Here is a 21,606-nt window from a genome sequence, read left to right as displayed (position 1 = left end):
AAAATCCTCTCTAGAGTCTCACTTACATTACAATAAAAGCCTAACTCTGTAACATGGCCTCAAAGTGGTCAGCATCAGGCTTCTACTTCTCCGTACTCACTCATGCCTTCCATGCTTGGCTCCTCACAGATTTGTTTTCTCTTGCCTTTGAGCCTTTGCTTGGGCTAAAATTCTTCCCCTTGTTTACTTCACCTGCAAACGTCTATTTATTTTACACATGGCTGAACACCACTCTTTTTTAAGAGACTTCTGTGATCCCTAAGAGTAAATAAGAGTCCACTTTATATGATTCTTACACTTCATAACATTCACCAAGAATTATTTTTATAACTTTTTGGTTGTGACTGAATATCCTAGTATGCAGAGTTCTTAGATATTTTGCACTATTTACTGCATTTGCTGTCTCTGCCTTGCATTTGACACCTAATAGCATTTTATCTTTCTTTGATTTTCCGTTATTTCTTTTGTATGTATTTGTCTTTATTGCTTGTTTATTTCTTATTTCTTAGTTATTGGCTATTGAAGACTATGAGTTCCTTACATGAGTTAATTAATTTTTTATGTCTCTGCTTGTCTCTGCTCTAATATTCACAGTCCTTAGTGTAGTTGCAATGACAAGAACATCTACTCAACTGATGTGTGTCAAATTGCATTTTACAGTGACTTACAGATGTTTTCCCTAAATTACTCATATTCTCATTGAGGCAGTTAAAAAACATTTGAGGTGCAAATGGGAGTAATATACTTGGCAGCGTTTAGCATTATTAAAGAGAATATAAGCCGCCCAGATGTTAGCAATTCTATCACTGGGTACAAGAAAAAAAATTTATATATACATAATAATCCTAAGCATAATAAAACTCATTCAAACTACGGCAAACTGCATAATAGAAAAGTCATAAATGTACACACTCACAGATATACACATGTACATATATAATATTTACATAATTTTTGGAATAAGCAAAACAGAGGCACTGTTTCTGGCCTGGGGCTTAGCTCAAATCTTACCAACTATGTAACCCCAAGCATGTATACATTAAAGTCTATTAGCTAAATTTCCTAGTTAAGTAGGTTAAATTAGGACATAATACTCTTTTCCAGCCTACAGTTTTCATGAGGACTACCCTCAAAGATAACGAACACGAAAGAACATTGATTTATAAGTTTTCTCCAAATCTAAGGAATTGTTATTATTTATTCTCAGTTCTAGAGAGAGATTGACTCAAGGGAAGAGTTATGTGATAAATGATTCAATCTGCAGTTCTCAAATGAGATTTTTCCTTCTCTTTGGCCTTCCACTTCACACCACTCAATTCAGACTGACAACAATAAGATTCTCCTGGCATTTACTTGGCAGCAAGGCAAATAGATAGTGTATTTTGACTTTGAAACAGAAAAAATAGTAAAGAAGTAAATATCACTTTATCATGCTAATGTTAAGTTACCAGATCTTTGCATTACTACAAACACCTGAAGTTTCAATAACATATTGAAAATGGAAATCAGGCACTTGTTATCAATAAAGAAAAGTGAATTTTTGAAGAATGTTTAATGAAAAATCTGGTAATTATTTTCTCACTTCAAGTCTGTCTTGAGTCAACACACAGATTTTTATTGTTCATACCTACTAGGAAGCTGAGAATCAATTTAATCAGGATTACTGATATGAATAAATGTTTAGAAAGGGATCTTTGGAGAATGAGAGTTGAAGTTTTAAATTTGGTTTTGATTTTAATTATTATTAAAGAAAAAAAAAACTGAAATCTCTTCGGATAACCAAATGCACAATCCTTTCGTTTCATGAGGATGCAAAACTCAAAATTTTATGGTACATTTAAAGTTTAATTATTAGTGTTACTATTAAAGTGTTTTAAAAATAACTTCAAGAGGTGTACTATTTTTAAGCATCAAAGAACAAACATACTTGGTTTTCCCATAGTTGTGTGTATTTGATGTGATGAAAGCATAATTGCTAATTAGTGTTTTTGTCTCAGAGCATTCAAATTCCTTTATTAGTGAGAGGTTAATTTAGTTCACAATGTAGTCTTAAAAACTTAATTAAGATAAGTGATTCAAGTACTACTGTGAACACTATCAATCTATTAAAATTGTATGTTTTACATGGTCTAATTTGAGCGACTATACAGTATTGATCTCTAAAGTATAGTTTCATAGTTTTAAGAGAATTAAAACATTTATTTGGAAGAAATAGAAAAAATAATGACTTGTAAGTATTGCCTATAGTGTATATTTACTGTACGAGTATACCAGTAATATTCTCTTTCCCATAATTGATTATAAGGCTTTTCGAGTTCATTTGAGATAAACAAATATCAATGTTACATAAATAGGGGAATTAGAATCCAACTATAAAATTTAAGCAAGGGAAAAAGTATAAGGACAATTATTACAAAAAGTAAGTGACATCTAAATTCAAAATTGAAAAATTTGTGGGATGGGGGGTTTATTGCCCAATTAAATATTTGCACTGTCAGTGGAATTTCTTGAAAATTACATTTTTATTTAATTAGTATGAAGCATTTTCATGGAATTCAGACTGGGTTTTTGCTTGTCATGAAATTCACATTCCCTATTGGTCAAAATCAAAGTGATTGATTTATTTCTGTCACATACTAAAGTTTTTTTTTTTAGTTGCACAGATTGATTTAAACATATTTTATATGTATACTGTATGACACATTTTCATAGCTGTTACGTACTTGGTAAGTATTGAGATCATAAAAGCATATTTTTTACACTGAACATTATTACAAAGAACTCTTGAGGGGCAGATCATAAAGTTATTTACTTTTTTGTTTTTGTAATAATGTCACTATTTCTGTCTACACATCTATTTTAATACCTGTGCTTCCACTGACAAATGAAAACAGAGGTTTTAACTTGTTTGTCTAGGGAATCCTTGTCCTTCGATTTTCTTTTCTTTTCTTCCAGTTCACAGTCATAGCAATTATAGAGCCTCTTGGGTAAACAGTAGTTGTGTTGACTGGAAAAGGCTTTTGGTTTGGTGCAGTATTTTATTACTATCATTATTCTAAGATAAATGGTCATTATCCCCAGCAATGGACAATTCTAACAATGAATATCATGCATCTTCAAATTTGCCAATATTTACCAAGAATTTTACAATTGTAAAGTCCATATTGTTTTCTCTCAGAAATACTTGACATGTGTGCTGATTCCTGACAACCTTTCAATCCCTCTGAATTTTGAAATTAAATACGTGTGTACACGTACTTACATATAATAAAAAGAAGTTTAGAAATAGAGCAGTTTGCATTTATTGTACATAATTCAAGTGAATACTGCATTTCAGATATCTGTTGCTTTTTAAATTAACCTTTTTTTATTTTGAGGTAATCATAGATTCACTTGCAGTTGTAGGAAATAGAACAGAGAGATTCACCCAGCTTGTGCCACTGGTAACATTTTGCAAAACTAGATGACAGTATCACAACCGGGTGTTGACATTGCTGCCATCAGGGTTGCCCTTTTACAGTCAAACCCATATCCCTCCAACTCCCATCCTCCTTAACCCTGGCAACCACTTGTCTGTTTTCCACTTCTGTAATTCTGTCATTTCACAAATGTTGCATGAACAGAATGAAGCAGTGTTCGGTCTTTTGGGACTGCCTTTATTCACTCATCACATTCCTGTGGTGGTCCATGCAGGTCGTTGCATAGTTGTATTGGTAGTTTATTCCTTTATATTGCTTCATAGTATTCCATAAAATGATGTACCATTGTTTAATCATTCACCTGTTCAAAGACATCTGGGTTATTTCCAGTTTTAATCTATTAAGAGTAAAGCTGCTGTAAACACTCATGCACAGGTTGTCGTGTGAACATAAGTTTTCATTTCTCTAGGATAAATGCTCAAGAATGAAATTGCTGAGTTGCATGTTTTGCAGAGCAAAAGTTTTTCAATTTTGATGAAGTCTAGTTTATCAGTTTTTGTTTTTATGGATTTGTTATCATGTCTAAAAACTCCTAGCCTAGACCTAAATCCTTAAGATTTTCTATGTGTTTTTCTAAAACTTTTAGTTTTAACTCTTGTATTTAAAGTCATGATCCATTTTGAGTTAGATTGAGGGTTTTGTTCTTGTTGTCATTGTTGTCGTCTATGTATTACTTTTAAAAATATAGACAGAAATTTATTGAAAGCATTTCTTTCCCTGAGCACTGCAGCCATCTTCAGCTTCTGCTCTTTGAAAAAGGCTTAGATCTCAATGGACTCAGTGTCTGTAGTTATGGAAGCACTTTGACATTTTCAGAATGAAAGGAAGAATGCTGAGACTTAATTGGGTGGAACTCAATCATATTCAGATCTTCTTTGTTTCATTTAGACATCCTGATGGATGTTAAGGTTTCTCTTTCTGTGTATGTTTTCTAAACCTTTTCAGCCACTGAAGCATCCATGCACATGTAATAAAATTCTAACTGCTAGTCAATGTTTACCCTGCAAAATATAAAGCCAATAAACCTTCCAAAAGAGACTTTGCTCTTGAGTTCTAGCATCTAACCCAAAAGAGCAACTTGTAGGAGAAAATAATAACCGAGCCCTATGAATAAAGAGCTGAAGAGCTTCAGGGTGAGGACCCAGTTAATAAACCACTTTTTAAATTTTCTTAATTCAAAAACATGAGCATTAATGAGAAAGAGTAATATAAGGAAAATGCCACATAAATGCAAGGAATTATCACATAATCACTGCTCCATACCAAGGCTCAGCAAACCTGTAAAGAATCAGATAGTAACATTTTAGGCTTTGTGGATCTTGTGGTCTCCACTGCAGTTACACAGCTTTACAGTCGTACTGTGAAAGCAGACAGACACAATACATAAATGAACAGTTATAGCTGTGTTCCACTAACATTTTATTTATGTACACTGAAATTTTAATTTTGTATATCATGAAATAACATTCTTCTTTTGGTATTTTTCAACCATTTAAAAATGTAAAATCATTCTTTCAAGCTACAAAAACAGGTGGTGGGCCAGATTTGCTCTGCGGGCCGTAGTTTACCAACTCCTTTTTTTAGACCATTAAAAGCAAATCAGTCCATTAGTGCTTTAATATTTGCATTAGACTCACCAATTCATTACACTTTAGGATGGGGTCGAAACTCCAGTATCTCACCTATGTACACGCTGAAGTTTTACATATGAATTTGTGATATTGAACGAGAAAAGACAAATTATATTTAAATGATCACTGAAATTGAGTTGTGACCTCATTGTAAACAACATAATCTACCTCTTACAGACAAAGCAAATTTAATATCATACTGAGAAATCTAATCCTGAACTATATACAGTACGTGGCACTTACTAACTCATTCATTCAGTCGATCAGCAGGTGTTACTGCGTGTCTGTAGAGCGGCGGCCACTGCTGTGAAGCTCGGCATGAATGAGTGGATGAAGCAAAGATCCTTGCTTTGCAGAGCTCACATTCTGACTAGAAATCTGTGAGTTTTCAAAGGGACTCATAAATGCAGACACATCCTCCATCCTGAAATCAGGTTATTAAAAATAAGAAAAATAGCCCAGATTATTTAGGCATTCTAGTTAATACTTGAAATATAGAAGTTTATGCTAATAAGTATGTTTAAAGCTCTGTATGGCACTAGCATTTAGAATAACAATGTCTTGTCATAAAAGCGGCAATTAATCTGTCTACTTTATGTATAAGTAACACTGGCATGTAGATTTCCTAAGGTTTCGGTGTGCTTAGTTTAGATTAGAACTCTGGTGTTGTGTAATAAGAACTGCATACAGTTTCCTGTAAGAAGGCATCCCTTATCCTCCCTCAGCAACTGTCAGTTTTCCTGCATAGTTCTTTTTCTTAGGCTCTGGTACTTGTTGATTAGCTTTCACTGATTTTTATTTCGTTTTTGAGCTAGAACATGCCGCTTGATGGAAGGAAATCCTGCCCTCTTTCTCAAATCTTCCTTTGCTCTTATGTCCTATGTGCAGTCTATCTGGAAACCTTGTTGGACCTACCTATAAAACACATGGAGAATGGGGCCCTTCTCCCCGCTCCACACCACCACACCTGATTTTTGTCCGGCAGGCTGCAGTAGCCTCCTAACCTGTCTCACAGACTCTTCTCTGTTGTCCTATGGTCCCTCCATAGTCTGTCCTGAACACAGCAGCCACATTAAAACTTTAAAAATATGAGTCCCACACCTCGCTACTGTCCTTGGAACCCAGCAATGACCCCTGATTCCTCAGGGCCCAAAGTTCCCCAGCTGCCTACAGTTCCCATGTGCCCACAGTGTTTTCTCCACCTGGTCTCCTGCTAGTTTCTCCACCCACCTCTTGAGCATCTCCAGCCCCAGAAATGGCCTTGCTTTTTTGGAAGGTGCTAGGCCCATGATTTAGGGTCTTTGATGGCTATTTTATTTTCCCTGCTTGGTTGCCTTGGCCCCAGGTCATGCAGGGCTGATTCTTTCACTATCTTGGATTAGATGTCATCATCTCAGGGGACCTCTCATGACCAACCTATTTAAAATTGCAACTTACTAACCCACCCCCCATTGCTCCCAATGCCCTTGACCCTGCTTGCTCTCTTTTTTTTCTGTTTTCATTTTTTACTTGATTTTATTTCTTACTGTCATCTCCTTTCACAAGAATTGAAACTCCACAATGGGAAAAATCTTAATTTACTTATTGATGTATCACAAGTGCCTAGAACATTGTCTGACATGCAGTAGTAACTCAAAAATATTTTTGAGTGAATGAATGAATGAATGAATAAATAGAAATGCAACACCCTCCCCCCAAAAATATTCATTTTCTTTTAGACATTTTCTGAGTTTTGAGTAATGAAAACATTCTTAGTTAACATACTGTTTTTGCACTTGTGAATTTCTTAGCCAAGAGTTGAAAAATCTCTACCACAACACAACTACCTTCAAAAGGAAAAATTAAAAAAAGAATCCTGTCAATCAGCATGTTACTACATAAAAAAATGCCTTTGGTTGAATGACATTGGAAGCTGTCCTTTTTTTAAGCTAGGAACTTACACACAGACATCTGACCACAGCTCTTTGGGTGTTGATGGGGTAGACGAGTGGCCCTAAGACTGAGTTTCTGAAGGGTTAATGCTCAAGGCAGCACCTTTGGAGGTGAGATTTAGAGTAGTCAGAGCAGAGAGCAAGATGCAGCAATGCTGTTGACTCATTTCTCACTAGACACACATGAAAAGGCAGAGATTGAAGCTTTTTCAATGGATGAGTTAAATCTCAAAGGAAATGTCCTTTAACCCTCAAATGTGGTGGGTCGATCTGAAAGCAGCAATAGAAAGTATGAAGGAGGAGAAAATGAGCAACTTTCACTCTGGCTGGTTGCAAGAGATAATATTTGGACAGAATGTTTATTATTATTGCTTCACCAATCACTTTTTTATATAAAAATTTGTACTTTGTCACATCACCAGCCGCATAACGTGTTATCTTTTATAATAATCTACACTTCGTGCATGCTTTATTTTTTCAGTTTTTAACTTGACTCATAAAAGATATAATAATTTTACACTTGACATTTATTCCATGTATATTATTTAGTCAGCTCCATAATAGTATTTTTGATCCATTTCTAAACATTTCATAGAAATGCAGTTCCATTAGCCATTTACAAAAACAAGCATTATTAAATTTGCGAACAAAATTTTCTGAAATGAGGTCTAGATCAGGAAATCATTCAGAATGAAATAATTAAAATAAACACCATGTTCCTTTCTCTTCTGGGAGCCCATTGTAAATGCCTATTATTTTTATTTAAATCAAAGTTTCATATTACATATTTTAATTCACTTTTACATTACACCAAATATGTTTTTAAAACTATAAACTCATTTTTCTTAAGAATTATTTATTTTTAATCTCACAAATAATTCATCCTTATTCCAAAACATATCCTTTGTTATATCATGATAAAGTTTATAATAGTTACTATTTATTCAATACTTACTCTGGCCAGGTCTTGGGCTAAGTGCTTTAAAGACTTAATTCAACCAATATTTAAGTTATTGCTTTATGCATGTCACTGCTGGGTGCTTGCTGTATCATTGAGCAAGAGAAATCTGGTGCCTGATCTCAGGTAGTGTGCTATCTAGCAAAGGATCAATAATTGAGCATTGTGGGGCCATTTCTCTGACTAGAAAAGGACAAGGAGCACTACAGGGGAGGGAGGACTTTCCCTCTACCCTCTGAGGGTTTGATAACTGAGTCTTTGAAATGAACTGACAGCAGGCAGATTAACAGGAGAAAAGGTATACAACTTTATTACATGCACAAAGGCATCACAGGAAAGAAAAGTGACTACCCAAAAACTAGTTAGATTGGGAGCTTATATACTCTTTTCATAAATGATTTTTGGGAAAAATGAATGGGCTGTTAGAAGAACAGATGATAGTTTGTGACAAAGATCATCTTGGTGTGGTGTGGACTTCCAGTCTCCTCTCTTGGGATACGAGCTCATCTTCCTGAGTTGATGAAACTCCCAAATAGTGGAGCTCCCTTTGGAGGTTCTGTCTCCCGGCAGATGAGGGGAGTTCAGAGAAAGCCTGTCCCTGCGTTTGCTCTTTTCCAAGTGGTTTCAATTAAAAGTAATCAGTATACCACAGCGGCATATGATGGGCTGGCATTTCCTGAACTTCTTCAGTACCTGGAAAGTCATTTGTCCTACAGTTGAGGCAATCCAGGAAATAAACCTTGAAAACACAATATTAGAGGTAAGATTGGTAGAATAAGTAGAATTTAGCCAAGTGAGCAAGGGCAGAGAGGGAAGTTGTCCCTGGCAATGGGCACACGGATTTGCAAAGGACTAGTGATAAGAGAGAATGTGTTAGTCAAGGTTATTTTGGTGATAATTAACAGAAATCTACTAAAACTAATTTAAGGGAAAAAAAATAGGGTATTGGCTTGCATGAGTAACAGAGTGAGGTACTAACACCCCACACATCTGTGCCCAGGTGTGTTAGTGACATCATTGTGTCTTCCCTCTTGTCTGTCTCACACTCTACCTGCTTCCTTTACTCTTGTGTGAAACAGGCTTACAGGACTTCATAAGAAGGGAGACTGTGTAATTTTTATTCAAATTGGAATATTTTTAGGAGTAAATCTGGGTGCTATGAACAATTATGCTGGCACAACAGGTATAAGCTAGAACTAACTTGGACAAAGTTACACATGTCATTGCCCTAATTTTAAGTTTAGATTCCATGTGACAGCTATTAAGTTTTCAATCAAAATCTTGTTTCCCACATAATTCTTTAAGTTTTATTTGGCCTTATATCAATAACTTTATAGAAAGAAAATATTTTCTTTCCAGATTCTAGCTAGATTCCTCTCTAGAAGCCATTCCATGTCAGTAGACTCAGCAGATATTTCTTTACTTTGTTGAAAGGCAATTGGAATAATCCACAAAAATGTCATTATAATGTATAATAAATGTAATTTATATTTTAAGGGATTAATTCTTTGCAATATAACTTTAGGTTCTTACAGTTGCCTTTTAAGGTTGATAATATCCCAGTTTGCAGGAGAGAAAGCTGAAAATCTAAGCATGAAAATAATCTTCCATGCGGACCTGAGTCACTGGTAGAGAGACAGTTGGCGCTGGTAAGTAAGACTATTGAGGCAGAGTAGGCCAAGCAATTTATGGTGACTTTCAGTTTACACCATAATCATTACAGAGATGTTTAAGGCTTCCAGTTAGGGAACCAACATGATGATATTTATATTTTAGAAAAGAGCAATTTGGTTTAACACTGTGAACTGAGGCCAGGACAGGCATCTATGGCGATAATTCAGAAAAGAGACGGGAAGGGTGGGAAGGAAGGCAAAGCAATGGGAGCAGACAGGGAGGATAGACGCTGGTGACAGGAGAAGGTGGGCTTTGTGGGATTGGTAGTGGCACTTGACCTGACTCTGCACCAACCACTTGTCCGCTGATGAGCTGTTATTCAAAGAACAAAGCAGGATCTAGAATGACATTAGAGTTTCTGGCCTACCTCTTGGTTACTGAGCTGCTACCAGGTGAGAAGGAGAAACTAGGGAGGAGAGAAAAGGGACTGATGTTGTGTGCGTCGCATGTGGCATGTGTGGTTTCATGACACAGATGCAGAAAGAAGGTAATCAGCTCTGCAGGTTTCTGGAAGTGGTCATGGTGGGGGTGAGAGGCCATTCATCATCAGCATGTACTTCATTTCTGGAACTGTGGAAATGCACACAGTCCACTAGGATCCCTGACCCATTGATAATTTTTGACCTTGCCTGACTTTGAGGAATCTATGCCTTTGTTCATGGTAGGCTGGAGGTTTATTTGTGATTCTTAGTAAATCTATGCATGAGCAGGTTGCATCATTATTATTACTGTTTTGTCTAGGATTTCATTAAGTGTCTGTGTATATTCATCTCAAATACAGTGCAATGTATTTTTAAAATTTTCTATTGTTAGTCCTACCATAGGCCCAGGCATGACAGGTCCTATCTGTTACCTGGTACTCAAAGGCCCAGCTCTGGCCTCCCCTGGCTGAACTTCTCCACACAGGAAAGGAAGAATCTTCTAGTTCATTCTCTGGGTATCCAAGACCCTTAAATCCTGCCCAAATGGACATGAGCCTGCCTCTTGGGGCCAGATGGACCTTTTGCCTTGGTCCCTCCTCCTGAGAGCAGACGGCTTGGCTGTCATGTTAAAACAGTTTGTCAGAGACGCAAGGAGTATGGAAGAGTCAGCTGAGGTGTCCATGCATTTGTGGGTGAGCTCCCAAGGTTCAGGGGAAATCCAGTGGTGGAAAGATACATCCATGCGACTGTACTTCAGTAATAAAATTAGTGTAAACCACAACTGACTTCCCCAGCATCGTGAACACACAGTACTTGTCAAGGAAGACCACGTGGCACATTCCAACAGCTCTTAGCTTGTTGTGCAACTTTTAAGTATTGAGACTTGTGGTCCGGGGGGTTTCCCTTTGTGATCCTGCCCTGCATCCCACAAATGTCAGGGCAGGTGTGACATCATATGCTATAAACCACCCAGGCAGTTCTCATTGTATTTGCACCCTGTTTTGAAGCACATTTTGTGAATGGATCTTCACTAACTTAAATAAAAAATGAATATATGATTAACTCATATCTACAAAAATATTAATTCTTGGTTTATAAAATAATTCATTTACAAAAGTTCCTTAAGCAAGAAACTGTGTTAGTTTATTTAAAACACTTTTATCCACAGAAAAAAAGGGCACTCTAATTTCAAAAACTTTTTTGAACTCCTAACACAGCACCACACATGTTGAGTAAACAAAAAAACAGCTGCTACTCCCAGAGCTTTCAATGTAGGGAGGGAAACAGAAATACATGTAAACTTTGAAAATAGAAAGCGGTTGTAAACAGCAAATAAAACAGTTTAGTCTATGAGAGGGTTCCTGAGCAACTGGCTTCTTTGGCAACCATGGAAAGCCGTTCTGACAAGATGGCGTTTAAGGGAGACCCAAACAAGGAGCCTTGCAAAGACCAGAAAAAGTAGCATTTCAGGGAAATGGCAGAGCCAGTGAAAAGCCCTGAAGAGGGAATGAGCTTATCAATTACAAGGAAAAACGAGGTGGCCAGCATGAGTGAGACACAGTGACACAGGAGATGGACAGGGATGGATCCCCTGGGACCAGAGGATCCAAGCTGTGGAGCTGAGTGATGGGAATCTACTAAACAGTAGTGACACAAACTGACTGGCTTTATGAAGTGATCATCCTAGATGCAACACGGAGAATGGGTTACATTTGGGGACAGACAAGAAGGGAGTCCAGGCAAGTGTGCTGCGGGAAAATGTCCTCTCAACCCAGAAAACCTCTCCACAAGCGTGAAAGAGGAAGAAAACACTTCTGTTATCTAGTAAGCATTAAACCAGAATGTGATGCACATCCCAAGTAATCCACTAAGAGAATGCAGAGACAGAAAGAAGTCTCTCCCTTTCATACGGCCAGGCAGGAACAACCCGCTCCATACGTGCTCTCGAGACAGACAGTAACTAGTCCTCAGGCAAGAGGACTTGACAGTACGTTTTGTCATACACCGTTTATCATCCTAAATTCACCTGGTAATTAAGGTAACCCCTGTGTTAATTGGTTTTCTACAAAGAAAAATAAAATCCTCATGTCCTTATGAAAGGAAGGAGCTTTGCAAGGTGAAATCAGATGCCTTGCTGGACGGTTAGGCTCCTGCCCTGTCATGGAAAGTGGGCGACAGGAGCTCTGTCACTGTTGTCCCTGATGTTGTATTTCAAAGGGATAGCTCCCAGGTCCTTGAGAAAGACATCCCTGGGTCTTAAAGCTGGAAAGAGACTTATTTCACTTTTAAAAACATTCATATACATTTCAAAGAGACAGAAAAAGTACTTAGAGTTGCAAGTTTTCTAAAGAATGCTGGAAGAAAAGGGAGGGGGAGAAGTCTCCTGTGTTGTTTTCAACTCTGAGAATTAAGCCTCTTACTTTTATTTTGTGTACAGTAGTCCCTCCCTTACATGTTGGGGATACATTCCAGGATCCCCAGTGGATGCCTGAAATCAGAGATCGTACTGAACCCTGTATATGCTGTTTTTTTCCCATACATACAGACCTATCATAAAGTTTAATGTATAAATGAGGTACAGTAAGAGTACCAACAATAACTAATAATAAAATAGAACAACTGTAGCAACATGCCCACATCACTACTCTTTCCCTTTGGAGCCATTGTTAAGGAAAATAAGGGTCACTTGAACAGGAGCACTGTGATACTGCGATGACTGGGAGGCTTCTAAGTGCTAATGGGCAGGTGGCATCTGCAGCGTGGACAGGCTGAACAAAGGGAGGATCTGCATCCAGGTGGGAAAGAGCAGGATGGTGGGAGACTCCATCACGCTACTTGGAAGGGTGTCCAATTTAAAACTTATGAATCTTTTATTTCTCAAATTTTCCATGTAATATTTTCACATCAGTTGACTGCAACTAACTGAAAACACAAAAGTGAACTGTGGATAAGCAGGGGGCTTTTTTCTGTTTGTTTTTGCTGTGGAAAGGGGAGAATTGAGGGTAACTGCTAGGATTTCAAATTGAGTAACTCAGGAGGTGGTGTTGCCTTTCACAGAGATGGGAAATAGTAAATGAATAATCAACTGATTAATTTAGGAATTAATTAATGAAACTCATGGTCTGCTTTGCGAGCTCACAATACTGATGTGGCCACTTTCCTCTGCAAGTAATCTTCTAAAACACCTTCCTGCCCTTTATTAACATAAAATCCAGAATTTCCCTCTTGAAGAATCCCAACTTTTCTCGGAAATAAGCAAGAAATAGGGTACGGGACTTACACATTCCCAGAGGGAAGCAGTCTTCCTCTTAAACACCTGGGAGTAAGCAGGGCTGAAAAGTCTGTTTCCAGAACATCTGTTGTGTCCCGTGGCCACGTAGTGTCAATGTTGAAGACTGATCCTGCATCTGTCTGCTTCTGCTGCTGAAATCCTTAGAAGGTGCTCAGAGATTGTATTTACATTCTTATTACTTCATATGTCTGTATCCAATCCTTATTTCCAAAGAGCAATCACTCATCCGTTCACCCACCAGGGTACTAAGGGCACAGATGCTCAGCCACATTCAAGGTTGAGTTAACGCTGCCCAGCAAGTCCATCAGCCCTGGCTGGGCTGCCTCGGGTTAATCCTGTTTCTTGATTTCTGCTTGAGCTGACTTCTGCAGCTGGCATAGGTCAGAGGCTACCAGGCGTTTTCTAGTGTAAAATCCTGGGCATTCGGACTGGGAACTTATTCTCCCCTCTCCACCCCCAAAAAGGATGCTTATGCAGACCAACCCTCCTTCACCCTGAAGACATTTTAGCTATTATGAAGGGCTAATTTCTGTCAAAACAGAAGCTGGCCCTTCCCCAGAGGAACAGGGGAGGACGCACCAGGTGTAGAGCTAGAGCTAGGGTCTGAAGCTCACAGAACCCTCCAGCCATTCACAAACCCTTCACACGCAGGTCTATGAGCTAGGTGACCTGTGAAAAGGTCCTTGGAGCCTTGGTTGAAGTAGGAATAGTTTTTATTCAGCACACACACATCTAAGAGCTAGGCAGAACAAAGGAGAAACTCAGAAACTCAACTGCTACCTGCAAGGTCCAAAGATAAACTGAAACTGAGCAGCTGCCAGCAGAGTAAACATGCTCTATTTTTAGATAGGAGCTCTCTGCCACCAGCCTGCTTCACAAACTGCAGAACACACAAAAGCAATTAACTAGAAAGATACATGGATGCACATGCACACTAACTCCACCCACACACAACTTGTTTACAAGAAATGTGCCACTCCAACCTCCAGCCAGACCTGAGCCAAGGGAGCCAGATTAAATTATTCCATTTTCCCCACACCAGGTATTTGCATAAGGCCCACTCACGTGCCTGCTTGATTAGAAGGTTGTATAAGCCTGATATCAGCCGACAGAAAGAAGGAGTTTAACAAGCTGCCACCAAAAAACAAAGAAAATTATGTCTCAGCAGGCATCCGGTAGAATCCCATATCATGTCAAACATGATAGTTTTCCTTCATATATTGAAGGACATAGGTTAAATTTAATATGTACATTATGATTGGAGAATGACATATGTCTGCTTCTTTATATGAGACATATTGGTGTCGCTTTATGTATTTTTCTTAGATGTGAGAAGCATTTTAAATACTGAGATATGTTGCATGGAGATGTTTTTAAATAACATAGGTATGCTAAGTAAATTCTTAATTTTTGTTTTAGTAAAAGAGAAAAAAGAAAACACGACTTTGTATATAATTTAAAAAATATGTCCCATAAGATCCTCAGTGTTGAAAATGACTTTATCTAATTGGAAAAACATCGGTGTCATTGCAGCTTGTTACACAACATATCAGTGTTGTCATTGCTGCCTATTAGAAGTAAAATGCCAGATCCATTGCTTTTAGGTAAAGTGTAGTACGTTTTAGATTGTTCAAGACGACTGGACTGGTTCTGGGTTCAGTTGAAAAGATACTGAAGACATTCCCATAGATACTAATGAGCCTGCAGAAATGGTCTTTATGACTTGAAATATTCCGAGAGACCCCTGTGGGAAATTGGAAAACACAGTACTCCACACCTCAGGAACAGTACCTTCTTCTTCTAAGTTAATAGAGGGATAAGGCTGATGCAACTAAAAATATTGTTTTCTTTTTTATGGCAAGAAACTAGAAAGCTTCAGAGTCACCAAAATCCCATTTGGAGAAAAAAATATTTAAGAGAACAATGAGCAGAAGTATGTGTGGCACATAAAAGAATACAATCACAAAGAGAAATAAAAGCATGCTTCATCAATAACTTTGTTATGACCCTGAAGGTGGAAAAGCAATTTCTGACCCCAGCGTAATGTCTTTGGTTGGGGGCTCTCACATTAGTCTAGAATACACTTTATTGCCTTTACCAGGAAACATCTTTCCACAATTCATAACTAGAGAAAAATAAAATGAAATTTATTTCAAAGACCCTACTGATGTATTTCCTACTGCATTGTTTAAAATTGTTTTTTGTTTTCCTCCCTCAAGTCTTCTTACTGCTTTTTGAATCCAACCTAGATAACTCTAAGAAGTTTTTATTTTTATTTCATAATTCTAAAAATAAAGTGTAAGGTTGGGGTTCATTTCAATTCTAGTAAGCCTTAGTGGTAGATTTCCTGGTACTCTCAAATAATCTTTCAAAATTTACAAGCACATATATACATTGTCTCAAAGTGCACACATAGGAGGGTACTTCCAAAAGATGGTGTAAAAGTAGAATTAAAAGATAATATGAATCGTTCTGTGGGCTTTCTGAAGCGCCCTCGTGTAGCCATTTTACTACAACTCACATTTTCATGTAATTAGCATAAGTTCTAGCTAAGTATGTGGATGAGGTGATTCTGTTTATTATACAACATGAACTTCATGAGTATGTAATATTTAATTGCATGCTTCATTATTATTATCGATATTCTAAATGGAAATTTGGTTCAGAAGTAGAAAAGGTGCTTCCAAAAATGAATAAAACCTGGAATCATTAAAGGGTACACACTCTTTAGTGCAAGCCACTGTTTCGTATACTGACATTCTGCGGATCTTTATTTGGAAGGATTTTAAGAAGTTTTCTGGAGAAAATGTGCTCTATGATTACATAAATTTAGGATACACTGGATTAAAAAATGTTAAAAAAAAATCTTTACTGCAGGACAGCTCTGAGCCTTTAATCTTTAATGTGCGATGGGAATTTCCAAGAGGGAACTAGAGTGTATTTTATTTGCCAATCTTATTTGACTAGATCCTATTAACTCCCAGAAAAGTGTTCTACAGAGCACTTGTTTTTGCAAGGCTGATATGTCTGTTGAAATTCTTATTTGTGTACAAAATCTGTGCACCTTTGTGTAAAGCTTCTTTTTTGAAAATTATGTGTTGTTGCTTTTAATGAATATTAAATTAAAATTTGGTACGCAGAAGTAGTAAAAATATATTTTAACTTTAAAAATCATGAGACCGTCATCTGTGATGTCATTGGCTTGCCTTCTAAACTTTAATTTTAAATTATTTTAATACTATATAAACTGTGGAAGAAATAATCACTTGGAAATGAATACTTAAACATACCTGTGACTGCTTGCTTGAGGAAAGGATGAATTTTCCTTAAGGATGTGACTTTTAGTCCAATGAACAAAACTGTAAATGTGCAATAGGATTTGTTTATGATTTTTTCTGAAGCCTAGGGAAATCTCAGAGAGGGTAGAGCACAGGTAGATCACAGATTCTATAGGAACATTACTCAGAGTGTAAACTCAAGATCACATGTAGAATACAATCTCAGTGCAGTTGGTACCTACATGCAGGCCAGTATAAGTTTTGATTTCTGGTGACTGAATTCTATGATTACTCTTCTATAGAGTAAAAAATTTTGTGGCTTATGGGTGATATACATTTATGAGTTTCTAACTATGAGCTTTTTATCTTCAAGTCTATCCTCCATCCCACGGCTATCCCAGTCTTATCTTGAAGTGATGCATTTGGATTTCAGCCCTGTCTTCCTATCTTTGCAGCAGATGGGTGGAAAGTGGGAAACTATAATAGTCTTCTCCAAGCATCTACTGCATTTCCTGCTCTCTTCCCATTGAAAAACCCACTCCGATACCCAATGTGGGGAAAATAGGATAATTTACTCAGGCTCCCTGACATTTCTTGTAAACAAGTTGTGTGTGGGTGGAGTTAGTGTGCATGTTCACCCATGTATCTTTCTAGTTAATTGCTTTTGTGTGTTCTGCAGTTTGTGAAGCAGGCTGGTGGCAGAGAGCTCATGTCTAACAATAGAGCATGTTTACTCTGCTGGCAGCTGCTCAGTTTCAGTTTCTCTTTGGACTTTGCTGGTGGCAGTCCAGTTTGGGAGTTTCTCTTTGTACTGCTTAGCTCTCAGATGTGTGTGTGCTGAATAGACTATTCCTACTTCAGCCAAGGCTCCAAGGACCTTTTTGCAGATTACCTAGCTCATAGACCTGTGTGTGAAGGGTTTGTGAATGGGCTCGAGGGGTCTGTGAGCTCCAGACCCTAGCCCTAGCTCTACACCCAAGCAGTATCTTTCTTCTTTATTTCCATTGAGAATTCTGTTTTGAAGTAAAATTCCTTTACTCCAAAGACTATTAATAATAAAAACGATGATGATGAGAAGAATGATGTGTCAGAAATCATGCTGTGGGTTAAGAAATACCTCTGATTGAGGGAATTCAATTTCCAGTTTTATAGTAACACCAAAAATATATCCACTGGAAATACATGAAGAGATGCTGGAAAAATTGTTTTAGTCTTTTTAAAATGTATCACTGAGCCTGTAAGAAAATGAGGAATCATCAGATTCCCACAAATAATGTGAAATGCAGAGAGATTATGAAGCTTAAGAGTGGACTTTGTCTTGATGACATCTGTTGACATCATCATTTGTCCTGATGACACCTGTTGACCTCATTGTTTGTCCTGATGATGTCTGTCCTCATGACATTGAACTTTCACTTTGAATGTCCCATGGCTCAGAGTATAGGGACTTTCAAAGGAATAGGAAGCAAATTCTAAAGTCTTTCTGATGTTGGACACATAATAGGAGACCCTCATATACAGATAGAACTCTGAAGGGAATTCTACTCTCAGTATCAGAGAGAACAGATACAGATATAGCTGTAGCTATAGACATAGACCTAGACACAGATATATAACTCATAACCACAAGGAGATTTCAGACTAATTTACAGGTGAATTCACAGCAAGTGTGTCATCCAAAATGCGTCAAGCTGAGAATTTATTTTAAAGAAGCTGAAGGCACATTATAAAATCAGTATAAATAATATAAAATATAAAATATGAAATAAAATATAAAATAAAATAAATCAAATCAAATAAATAAATAAAATAAAATATAAAATTAATATAAATAATGTAATGTGTTCCAGGCACATTATAAAGTCAAATGTATATCCCCTCTGGATGGACGTACCTTCAAAGCAGACTACAAAGAATTACCACAGGTAAAGTTCCAAGGAACCGAAGTGCAAACTCAAAAAGAAATCACAGACATCTAAGCTTAGATGAAATATTGGAATTATTATTAGATTCAGACTGTAAGAGAGTAAAAAATAGAGAATAAAAATATAACTAGGAAACAATACACTATGTAAATGGCCAAGTATATCTGAAAATAGTCCAAACCATCACATATTCTTACTAAAGGTAATTTGCAAAAAAAAAAAAAAAAAATCTTTAGAAAGTAGAAAAATTAGGCCAGATGAATGGTCTGAAATGAAAAAAAAAAAAAAAAAAAAGGAAAGAGGAAAAGAATAGTAAACAAACAAATTGGTAAATATACAAAAATACAATTAACAATCAATTGTATATAAAACAATAATAAAGATACTTATTTATAAGGTTTACAAAAACTAATTATGACAATATAACCAAAATTCTTGACTGCAATTGCATCTAGTTAAGAAGAGAGCTATAAAAATTAAAATGTTCTAAGGTTTTCAAGAGGAATACAAGAATATTATAACTAAGAACTTACTAAAATTTCTAGGGAATCTACTAAAATAAAAGAATGATAAAATAAAAATTGATCAGCACAAAAGTAGGCAAAAAAGGTAGGAAAATACAGAGGATGCATAGAAAGCATACACTAAAATGGTTGAGATTAATTCAAATAGAGTAGAAAGTTCTATGAATAAGAGACTAACCTATCCAGTTAAGAGAAAAGATTCTTAGATTGAACCAAAAAAAACCCCAGTCTAATTACATGATGTTTAAAGTGATAATCCTGACACATAGGAGCACAAATGGTTTGAAAGAGAAAATGTACAACAGCAACATGTGCAAGAATTTCCGTAGCAGCGTTCTCTGTAAGAGAAAAATGAAAAATGACCCAAGAGCCCATCAAGAGGAGAATGGATAATCCATGCAGTAGAAAGCCATATACCAGTGACAATGAATAGACCAGACATCACGCCTAAATGTAAATGACTCTCAGAAACATGATACTAGCAAAAAAAGTCACAGAAGAACTTACAATGTAAGATTCCATTTATGTAAATTCAAAAGCATGCAAAAGAAAGTCTACATGGGTGGCTACTATTGGGATGCATAAATTTATGGTAACTATGAAGAAAAGCAAGAGAATGGTAAGTATGAAATTTAGGATAGTGATTTCATCTGGACTGGAGGGGCAGGTGAGATGGGGAAAAGTACACATTGATATGTATAGATCATATTGATGTACTGCTTATATTTGTTAATAGGAGTGGTTCACTTCATTATTCTTATTGGGTTCATTTTATTGTTCTTATTGTGTTATGGATAAGCATATGTATATATTTCAATATATAATAAAAACCAGTTAGGGAAAAATAGTGAATAATTAAGACAGATTTTTGCCATCAGTTAGCTTAGAAAGCAGCAGGGAGAAAGACAAGTTCTTAAGTTACCTCATTTTATCCTCACAGCAGACTTAATGAGTTAGGTATGAGTTTCATTTTTCCTGATTAGTTAACTGAAGATCAGTGAGCTTAAGTGATCATTAAGTTCTAATTGTGCAGTAATGAGCAGAGCAGGGATTTGAAGCAGGTCTGACTAACTGTGGGACCCTCGATGTGACACTTTCTGTGAGCGCTTTGAGCCTTTGATCTGCACAGTTTCACACATTCTTTCCTTCTATCTTCTCTTGTTTTTTTATTGCCTCCCCTACCTGGTTAAAAATCCCTCAGTAGTACAGAGGAGGTCCTGTACATTTTTTGTATCTTCTTTTTATTTAAATGAATTTTATCTAGCGGTGTGTGTGTGTGTGTGTGTGTGTGTGTGTGTGTGTGTGTGTGTGTGTGTAACTGTTCTAGAATTTACAGAAGCCTCATTACTTTAAGTATGAAAATATTAAGATGGATAAGATGATGACATCTATATGGAGCAATGTCCCATTTTTCTTTCTCATACAACATGGCATTCTATGCACTGGAGCACTTCACAGAGGAAAGTAAGTGTTCCATCATAGTCTCATAAGCAGTGGAGAGGAAGGGTGAGTTCATTGTTCTAACTGAAGATGAAAATGGGGAAAAATAAAAAAAGATTTGTAAGCTTTGGATCTTCAGGTGTATCTTTCTGATTTTTAGTATAATTCATAATGCTCAGAAGCATAGAAACTAGAGAGAATAACCACTGTTTCTTCAGCCATTACATTTCACTGTGATGGTGGGATTTAGTACTCCAGTACCAGATCTGGGCTCCAGAGAGTCTTCGCTCATTGGACTCAGGCAGGGCTGGTAGCTGCCTATGTGACGTGATTTTAGGTGCATCAGTTATAATACCTTTTACATATGATGGCCAGAGCCTAGCATGAAAAAGCTCCAGAATCCCCTGAAAGCTCTCTTACCAGCCTGTTTTGCAGATGCCAGCCTCTGCTCAACTGATTTGAAATTCCAGCTACCTTTGGGGGGGTGGGTGCCTAAAAGGCAGGGATACCATTCTCAGAGTCTTTGTTAAGATTAGGGTGGCCATATAACTTATTGTCCAAATGGGAACTCTTTTTGAAAGCTAAAGGGGGGCTATTAATAATTTTGCCAAGATAATAACATTTATTGGACCTGTGATATCCTGGTTAAAACTTACCAATCTTCTCTTCTGGCCTGTCTCATTAGAATGTTGTGTTAGTATATTTTGTGTTGCTGTAACAGAAATACCTGAGACTGGGTAATTTATAAAGAACAGAGGTTTATTTGGCTTAAGATTCTGGGACAGCTGCATCTGGCACAGGCCTCAGGCTGCTTCTACTCATGGTGGAAAGTGGCAGGCAGCTGGCGGGTACAAGCAGATCACATGGCAAGAGGAAGCAAGAGAGAGAGGAGGTACCAGGATCTATTAAACAACCAGCTCTCATGGGAAGTAATAGAGCAGGAACTCACTCATTAATTCCCCCTCCCCCAGGGAGAGCGTTAATCCATCCATGAGGGATCTGCCCCCATGACTCAGTTTCCAACACTGCCACACTGGGGATCCAATTTCCAC

The 21,606-nt window shown here is 37.1% G+C and overlaps 1 protein-coding gene across 1 annotated transcript in view; it reads left to right on the top strand.

The window, feature by feature from the left end:
- Window positions 1-21,606, top strand: part of CSMD1 (CUB and Sushi multiple domains 1) — a 1,614,989-nt gene that overhangs the window by 1,313,071 nt on the left and 280,312 nt on the right. The window lies entirely within an intron of this gene.

This window comes from Cynocephalus volans, chromosome 1 (assembly GCF_027409185.1).
Source record: "Cynocephalus volans isolate mCynVol1 chromosome 1, mCynVol1.pri, whole genome shotgun sequence".
NCBI lineage: Eukaryota > Metazoa > Chordata > Mammalia > Dermoptera > Cynocephalidae > Cynocephalus > Cynocephalus volans.
Note: the sequence above shows the minus strand (reverse complement) of the source record. Positions and strands in the feature narration are given on the sequence as shown.